Source organism: Bubalus kerabau, chromosome 9 (assembly GCF_029407905.1).
Source record: "Bubalus kerabau isolate K-KA32 ecotype Philippines breed swamp buffalo chromosome 9, PCC_UOA_SB_1v2, whole genome shotgun sequence".
NCBI classification, from domain to species: domain Eukaryota; kingdom Metazoa; phylum Chordata; class Mammalia; order Artiodactyla; family Bovidae; genus Bubalus; species Bubalus kerabau.
Genome location: NC_073632.1, coordinates 111,348,422 through 111,357,413, shown reverse-complemented (window position 1 = coordinate 111,357,413; position 8,992 = coordinate 111,348,422).

Sequence of the window (8,992 nt, the reverse complement as noted above, 5' to 3'; positions counted from 1 at the left end):
CACGACCCTCAGCTCTGTGAGCCCCGTCCCGGAGCCCAGCGAGTGCCTCCCCAGTGCGGGCTGACACCAGGGGCCTCTGAGGCCTGCGGCAGTGTGCACTCCGGAGCCCACGGCGGCCTGGCCTGGCTCTTCAGGGGGCAGCAGTGCGGCCCTCCTGCCCTAAAAACTGCTCCTCAAGGAGGCGACTTAGAACGACTCAGCAGTTGGTCTTAACGGGATGATATTACTTTATTTACCCAAGGGGGGGGGGTGTTTAAATACTATGAAAAGTTCCACATGAGGTTTTAAAAACCAATAGCAAGATGATGTATTTTCAGGAGATTATAAAATAATGTGAGCTTTTAAAATATAAAGTTATAGGCATGAGTCTAAAAGTATAATTTGGCCAGACAAAATTGCTGGGGATTTGCCTATTCTTAACTCATTTTGCAACTTAAAACCAACCTCTTTCCACTTTAGTGCAACTGGGCGGGTGGCAAGGCTGCCACGTCCCCCTCGCCCTGCACTGACTTCAGGATGAGAACACGCCCTCCATGCCCTCTGGGGGCTCAGGGGTGCCAGGAACCCCAGCAGACAGCTCCAAACACTTACGGTCTGGTGTTCACTCATATAACCAGTGTCATGGTCCTCCTTTTACACGTTACTCTTGGCAACAAGCGTTTCTAGGGTCCTTTCATCTGTAATCCACACAGAGCAAGCCTTGAAAGGAAACTAGTTCCTTAAAACTCAAGGCGGCCTTGCACTCCCACCCTCTTGACCTTACTCCCAACCCCAGAGGGTGGTGGCTTGGTCCCCACTTCCTACCACCACCAGCTCCACACGTCTGTGAGGGACCTGCTCTTCCCTGGACACTGATCCTGCAGCCCTGTCCCCAAGGCCTGAGCCACCTCCCAGGCATCTGCAGACCCCTCAGAGGGATGAACCTCAGTGTGGCCCCATCCACTGCAACAGCCTGATTCAGGACGTTACGTCTGTATGGTCCAAGGGCACAGTTCCCTCTCAGCCGTCTTCTCCAAGCCCCTCTGCCCATGCAGCGAAGATGGTCAGGCACGTTGTGGAGACAGGATGTGGTGCAGAGTAAGATGAACCCTCAGGGCCGGCGTCCTGGGAGCCAGCTCCGGGCACATCCTGGGAGCACGCCCACTCTTCTCTCGCCTTGGTCAGGCCTTTCACTCACTCAGACCACCGAAGATGATCACAGCCACGTCCTGGTGGACCGGACTCCCTGCCAGCAGCACACAGAACCAGGCTCACGCGTCCTTCACGCTCCCTGATGTTAGAAACTCTTGGTGGTCTAACCCTGATCATTTGTAACAAATTAGACTTCCCAGTGCCCCGTTTTCTTTCTCAGACTTTGGGAAATCATTAAAAAATTCCTTTGAATACATGACTTTAAAGTGTTCTTTGGATAACAGAGTCTCCTCCTGCCTGTGTCACCGGGCGTCCCCCCAGCGGCACCGCTGATGCCCCGCCGATGCCCCGCCGGGTACATGGCGATTTCACCTCGGCTCTCTGTCTTGGCATGGGCTGTACCTTTGGGCTTGCTTTCTGCTCAGACTTTCAAGTTCCTATTTGCCTGTGATGTCACTATTTACCACTTTATGGTTTCTGGTTTGTTCAGACTTTGTCGAGGTGGTGAGAGTGAGCTAAGGGTAACTTTAGGGACGTTCGGGCGCAGTGGCTCCACCCTCAGACCCTCTCGTGGCTCTGTGGGACTGTGGGGGTCTTGTCATCCGCTGCAAGGACCAAGATAAAGCCACGCAGGAAGCAAGAGCATTTCATCAGCTTTTGAGCCAAAGGAGGAAGGCTCTCGATATGGCTGGAAAGGAATAAAAATGAACTGTATTCCCTGCGATTGGAAATACAAAGAAGACAGCTGAGGAGAACAGCAAAAGCCTTCAGCTTTGCCACAACCTAAAAATAGAGAAGTGGTTGTTCTGGGGGCCAACTCCGGGGCTGGAGGCCCTGCCTGGGGCGGGTGCAGCAGCCAGCTGGAGCGCAGGGCCGAGATCAGGTTTTATGAGCCCCGAGGAAACCACTTTAGTGGGAGAGACCGGACCCTGACCCCCTCATGAGGAGAGGCACACTGCTGGCCATTGCAGCCCGAGCCCTGAGGCTGCCTGGAAAGGGTTGTCGGCCCCCGGAGCCCCAGTCCACTCGGGGCTCAAAGGCCAGAGCCCGCGCTGGGGCTGGGCCTGCCGTCCCTCCTCTCCAGGCCCCTGGCCATGGCCCTGGTGGACCATCTGTCCTGCTCGCCGAAGCTGAGGCCTACTTCACACAGGCCCAGGAGCCAGCCAACACCTGCCCCGGAACACATTCTTTCCTGGCTCGTGACGAGGGTCTCGTCCTGGGGCCTGGAACACTGCTGCGCCCCGATGCTGGGGTCTGCTGCCCCCCTGCACCACCAGGCCCGCAGGCGTTCTCCACTCCACTCCGAACCGGCTCTTGCACACGGCGGCTGCTGTGTCCCTCACAGCTGCCCTGTGGACTCAGCCCTGACTTGCGCTAACTCTCAGGAGCCAAGGCGCCAAGACATTGAGTCCTGACCGTGGTGGGGCCTCATGGGGCCCCGTCAAGGTGCAGAGATGAAGCTGGGCAGCTCCCCACTGGCCCCAGGGGAGGCCTTCCCAACGGGGTCATGCTCTGGCCAGCGTGGGGTCTTCAGTTAGCTCCCCACATCCTGAGTTCAGGTCTTCACCGAGGAATGCTGGGTGTGTGGGGCCTGAGGAAACCTGTGTGAAGACGTTCACTCAGAGCCTGCATGCGCTGGATGCTCAGCACACTGCCCTTTATGGCCGTGCTGTCCACACATGCCCCTGACCTGCGGGGGGGTGGTGTCATCATCAGCCACCGTCCCCTCTTCTCGTCCCCCCAGGACTCCGCCATCATGCCCAGGCTCCTGACCTGTCCAGGGCCAAGCCTGATTCAGCCATCGTAGCCCCTCATGGCAGACGTTCCTGGCTCTCGTGGACAGAGTGTGGACCAGCTGCAGCTCTGGGGGACCCACAGGAGCCCGACCAGTGGACACGGACTTCAGCTTTGTTTTGTGAACATACACCACACGAGTTAACCTTTACACACGTCCCTGTGGGCTGGGTTCCTACAGAGACCACTGATGTCACCCCGGGTGACCTGGAGGGCTCACAGCTGGGAGACCCCCAGCCAGGCTAGCAGGTGGTGCTTCAGCAGACAGGGCTCTTCAGCCGCACAGATGGGGCCACTGGGGAAGACCGGGGGTTGTGGATGGTTTTCAGGAGCCACAGCCACTCAGCTTTTCACCGAAGACCCTGTGTGTCCGGTATGGCGGGTAAGAGCTCTTCTGATGGACGGTGGCCAAGTAAGTGCCAGGCACAGTGCTGGCAGGAGGCCCTAGCTAGAGCCTGCCCTCCTCACCCCTGCTTTACATGTCCCCACCCGAGAGCTGTTCTTTGGGCGGGATAATGGTCAAGATTCAGAAGGGCAGGGACTCACACCTCTTCTGGGTGACCCAGGTCATTGGGACCTGCAGCTCTGCCTGAGGACATGAAGCCTCCAGGAGGGAAAGGGATTGAGGGCCCCAAAGACCCAGCTTGAGTTTCTCTTGTGTCCTGGGCCTCGTCTCATGCAGGGCTAGTCCCTGGCCCCAGAAGCACAGCTCTTCCTTGGTTCATGTCAGAGGACAGACCTTCTTTCACGGGGAGGGGTCAGACCACAGGGAGGAAGCAGTGCTGTGCTGTCTTTTAACCACCAGCCTGCAGCCTTGCCAGGCCACCAAGAAGCCATCTGGATGCATCGCCTGTGTGGACGAAGCTGCACTGGTGCCCGTGCCCTGGGTGGCTTTGTAGGGCCTCCGTGTGCAGGTGACTCAGGCCTGACCTGTCCCACCACCTTCCTAACCCTTCCTGACGGTGCTACTTCCTGCCTGAGGCCGCCTCCAATGCAATCTCCTGAAGTTACTTTAGATGGATGGTTAGACAGATGACAGATACATGATAGATGACAGGCAGATGATAGATGATGTGTAAATAGTTGATATTGGATAGAAGAAAGGTGACTAGATGGTGCATAGATAGATAGATGAAGGATAAACAGATATGATGGCTGGATGGCATCACTGACTCAGTGGACAGGAGTTTGAGCAAACTCCGGGAGATAGTGAAGGACAGGAAGCCTGGCGTGCTGCATTCCGTGGGGTCTCAAAGAGCTGGACGGAGCAACTGAACAACAATGAAGCAGATATGACAGGCAGAATGACAGATACATGGACAGAAGACAGACAGACGACAGGCAGATGACAGATAGATGGACAGAAGACAGACGACAGGCAGATGACAGATAGATGGACAGAAGACAGACAGACGACAGGCGGATGACAGATAGATGGACAGAAGACAGACAGATAACAGGCGGATGACAGATAGATGGACAGAAGACAGACAGACAACAGGCAGATGACAGAATAGATGGACAGAAGACAGACAGACAACAGGCGGATGACAGATAGATGGACAGAAGACAGACAGACAACAGGCAGATGATAGATAGATGGACAGAAGACAGACAGACAACAGGCGGATGATAGATAGATGGACAGAAGACAGACAGACAACAGGCGGATGACAGATAGATGGACGGAAGACAGACAGACAACAGGCGGATGACAGATAGATGGACAGAAGACAGACAGACAACAGGCGGATGACAGAATAGATGGACGGAAGACAGACAGACAACAGGCAGATGATAGATGGACGGAAGACAGACAGACAACAGGCGGATGATAGATAGATGGACAGAAGACAGACAGACAACAGGCAGATGATAGATAGATGGACAGAAGACAGACAGACAACAGGCAGATGACAGATAGATGGACAGAAGACAGACAGACAACAGGCGGATGACAGATAGATGGACAGAAGACAGACAGACAACAGGCAGATGACAGATAGATGGACAGAAGACAGACAGACAACAGGCGGATGATAGATAGATGGACAAGACAGACAACAGGCGGATGACAGATAGATGGACGGAAGACAGATAACAGGCGGATGACAGATAGATGGACAGAAGACAGACAACAGGCGGATGACAGATAGATGGACGGAAGACAGACAACAGGCGGATGACAGATAGATGGACGGAAGACAGACAACAGGCAGATGACAGATAGATGGACGGAAGACAGACAGACGACAAGCAGATGATAGACGGGAAGAAAGTGACTTTCCCGCTGTTCTTCAGCCAGACTGGAATCACAAGGGCAAAGGAACAAGTTTGTTTTCATTTCTGCACATAGTTTCAGTATTTATTTTTCAGGAAATGAGGCTAAGTAGATGCATTTTTATTTTCTTACTGATAATCTCTCTCTCTCTTTTAAATGAAATGCTTGATTTCAGGAGATGCATTGTAGGAGCCGGCTCACAATCTGCCTCCCACAAGCTGGGGCCCAGGACAGCTGGTGGTGCCATTCAGTCCAAGGCGGAGGCCTGAGGACCAGGAGAGCTGATGTCTGAGGTGGGAGAAGGTGGATGCCTTGCTTGAGGGGAGAGAGGATTTGCCCTTCCTTCCCCTTTTTGTCCTCTTGGGCCCTAATCATGTTTGATGAGGCCCTCCTGCCTCTGGCAAGGCCATCTGCTCTCTGAGTCCAAGGATTCAAAGAATCATCTCCTAGACACACCCAGGATCCTGTCTAGCCAGCCGCTGGGGACTCCCTGAGACCAGTTAAGCTGACACATAAAACCGCCTCAGTAAGTCCTTTGTAGGGTACCGTCAACTGCCATCCATAGGTGCCACCAACACAGGACCCAGGCCACCTGCACAGGAGGAGCCCTTACCCTTTAAATGGATTCTAACGCGTGGTGCTGGACCTCCTTCATGGTGAAGGAGGGCCCGCTGTGGTCACAGCGAAGAGGAAAGGTCATAATTTTACAGAACCTCCTGCCCCTTCTGCCTCTGTAACTCAGCTTGCCCCTTGCAAAGTCTGGATCACGTAGGTCATGTAGTCTCAGAAAGTGGGGATTTACAATACTAGGACTGGAGTTTATCCCACGCACCCTTGTCCTGCTCTTGGCAATTGCCCGGCCCCTGCAAGCCTGCTTAATCATGCCTGTCCATGTAAAGGTCGGCATCCCTCCCCATCTTGACTGCTGTTTCCAGCCACACGAAACCCCTTAGTTTCAACCCGCCTATTAACAGCTAGTGCTGCCCACCATAGTCTGTCTATAAAAAATCTGTAACCCCTTTGTTCAGGGCTCAGAGCTTAGAGTGTTAACTCCTCTGGGCCCGCCGGTGTAATAAACCTGAGTTCTCCAGCTCTCCGAGTGTGGTGTTTGGTTTCTTGATTACTGGTTTCTGCAACAAGAGCACACGGCTCAGTGCAACGAGAATGCCGTCCAGACAACCAGCCTCCACGTGTTAACGTTTTTCAAGTTTTAAGTTGAGGACAAAGAAATAAAGCACAAAGAATACACAGGGATTTTTGTTTTGGGGGTTGTTTTTTTTTAGGGAAAAGGTTCATGTCTGAAGGCACTCGTGAAATGACCCTGCTCCCTTTAACCACCTAAACTGTAAATAAACAAAGGGAACTGGCACTGCTGTAGACAACTTATTTTCCATGAACTCTGGGTACAAGCACACAGTGAAAAGCATTCCAACGGCTCAGTCTGCATCTTTGAAGTACTGAGCTCAGAAAGCCAGAGAACCTGAGAGCCCAGTACAATCAGCCAATGAAGGGGCTTCGGCAGGAAAAAGTGAGCCTGACATGGAGAAACTTGGATGTGACGCCCATTATCCTGGCTGACGCTGTGAACCACAGCCCTGGGTCAGGACGGAAGGACACTGGCAGGGGGCGCCGGCCTTAACCCAGCCTCCATGGACATTTCCATCAATAGAGGGGACTTTAGTCCCTGTTAACTGACAAACTACTCACGAAATAAGCATTTGGTAGGTTATCTCTGGTTTTGTAAGAGAACACATACTTTTAGAGTCTTCCCATTAACACATTTATGTATATAAGGTTATTTTTTAAAATAATAAAAGCTCTTTGTGTACATAATTTCAAATGCCTATTTCTAAAATCTAACCAGGCTTTGTTTTCATTGATAGGTGGTTTCCTAAGCAAGAAATCCATTTTTATTTATTTTAAAAGATGAACAAAGGTTGAAGCCGAGAGCCTCTCAGGAGCTAAACTGCATGACAGGAGGTCAAAGGTGAGCCCAGCCCTCTCTTAGACACCCACCTACCTGTCAGGGCAGCCTGGGCGCCAGGCTGCCCTCTGCTTCTCAGGAGGGTCCGTCCATCCGCCCTGACGAAGCTGCAGGCCACACCGCTTCCTCAGTGACCATTCCGTTTTCCCTATTAACATTGGTTATCTTACAGGGAGGGGCACACGGCGTGGAGCCGGGCCCAGAATCAGTTTTTTTCTACTAATTTTTAAAGATGGACAAGAGAAACAGAGATAAGATTTTAAGCGAGCAAAGCTATGTGACTTTTTGCAAACAACCTGAACCTTAAGCAAGCCTAAGTCACAAATCTCAGGAATTTCTGAGCAGGTGCTCTTTTATTTATTTATTTTTTAAATTTTATTTTATTTTTAAACTTTACATAATTGTATTAGTTTTGCCAAACATCAAAATGAATCCACCACAGGTGCTCTTTTAAACTCCATTACCAAGGATCTCCCCTCTGCCCCCGCCTCCCAAGGACGGTAGGGTCAGCTTCAGGTCTGGGCAGGGAGAGTGCGGGGCGGAGCTACTCAAGGAGCCCAGAGCTGAGGAGAGTGCAGCCAAAACAGGGCAGATGACAGTGTGTACGCCTGCTGACGGAAAAATCTGGAGGAACAGCGATGCCGGGGGAGCCAGCAGAGCTCCGTGGGTTGACAGGGTGGGGGGCCTAGGGCACTGGTGGGGCGTTTGCTCAGGACCGAGACAGCAACAGGTCACAGGGTTACATTTTCCTGCCTCTTGCTGGTTGTGGAAGCAAAAAGACTTGTCCCTGCAAAAAATCCTTGAGATGGTTGAAGAAGTGGTTGGCAAAAGTTCAGGTGAATATGGTTGATGTAGAAAAACTTCGTAGCCCAGTTCGTCCAACTTTTGAAACGCTGGTTGTGTGATGTGCAGTCAGGCATTGCCACGGAGAAGCACTGGCCCTTTATTGACCAACACTGGCTGCAGGCATCGAAGTTTTCGGAGCATCTCATTGATTTGCTAAGCATGCGTCTCAGATATAATGGTTTCCCTGGGATTCAGAAAACTGGAGTGGATCGGACTGGCAGCAGACCACCAAACAGTGACCATGATCTTTTTGGGGGGTAAGTTTGACTTTGGAGAGTGCACAGAAGACAGGCCATGTGCGGACCGTCCACAGGTCAGGGAAAGAGTCCTCACCAAAACCCACCTGCTGATGCCTTGATGTTGGACATCCAGCCTCCAGGTGGCCTGCTGTCTAAGCCATGGGTCTGGGGCCTTTGTTAAGGGGGCCCTCCTGTCACTGCCTTCAGGGCAATGGACCAGATCCCCATTCAGTTCGGGTGACAGATCACAATCCTAGCCTGTTGTTCAAACCAGTGTTCAGACAGCCTTGGGTTTGGAGAGTGGGACTCCTCAGATCTCTGCCCTAGATAAGCACATGCAGCCCTCTGGACCTGACAGTGTGAGGCAGCCTGGACTTCCCTTCTCCAGCCAATGACGCAGGAGGAGCTGTGTCCCCACGGCCGCCCAGAGCTGGCACCGGCAGCCCCACCTGCCTGGTTCGGTGTGGACCAGGCCTGGATCTGCATCCCATCCTCCCCCTCCTTCCTGTGAAGGAGCGGGTAACAGGACCTCTGTCTCTCCATCTTAGAATCTGGGAGATGGAGGTGCCAGGCTCATTATGGGCCTTGGAGGATGCCGTCACATACGGGGGCCCCTGTTGGGATAGAGCTCTATCTGGGGCATCAATGGCACCAAACGCAGGCCCCCAGGCATTGCAGATGGCTAGCTCTCTTCTTCCAGGCCCTCATCCCTAGATG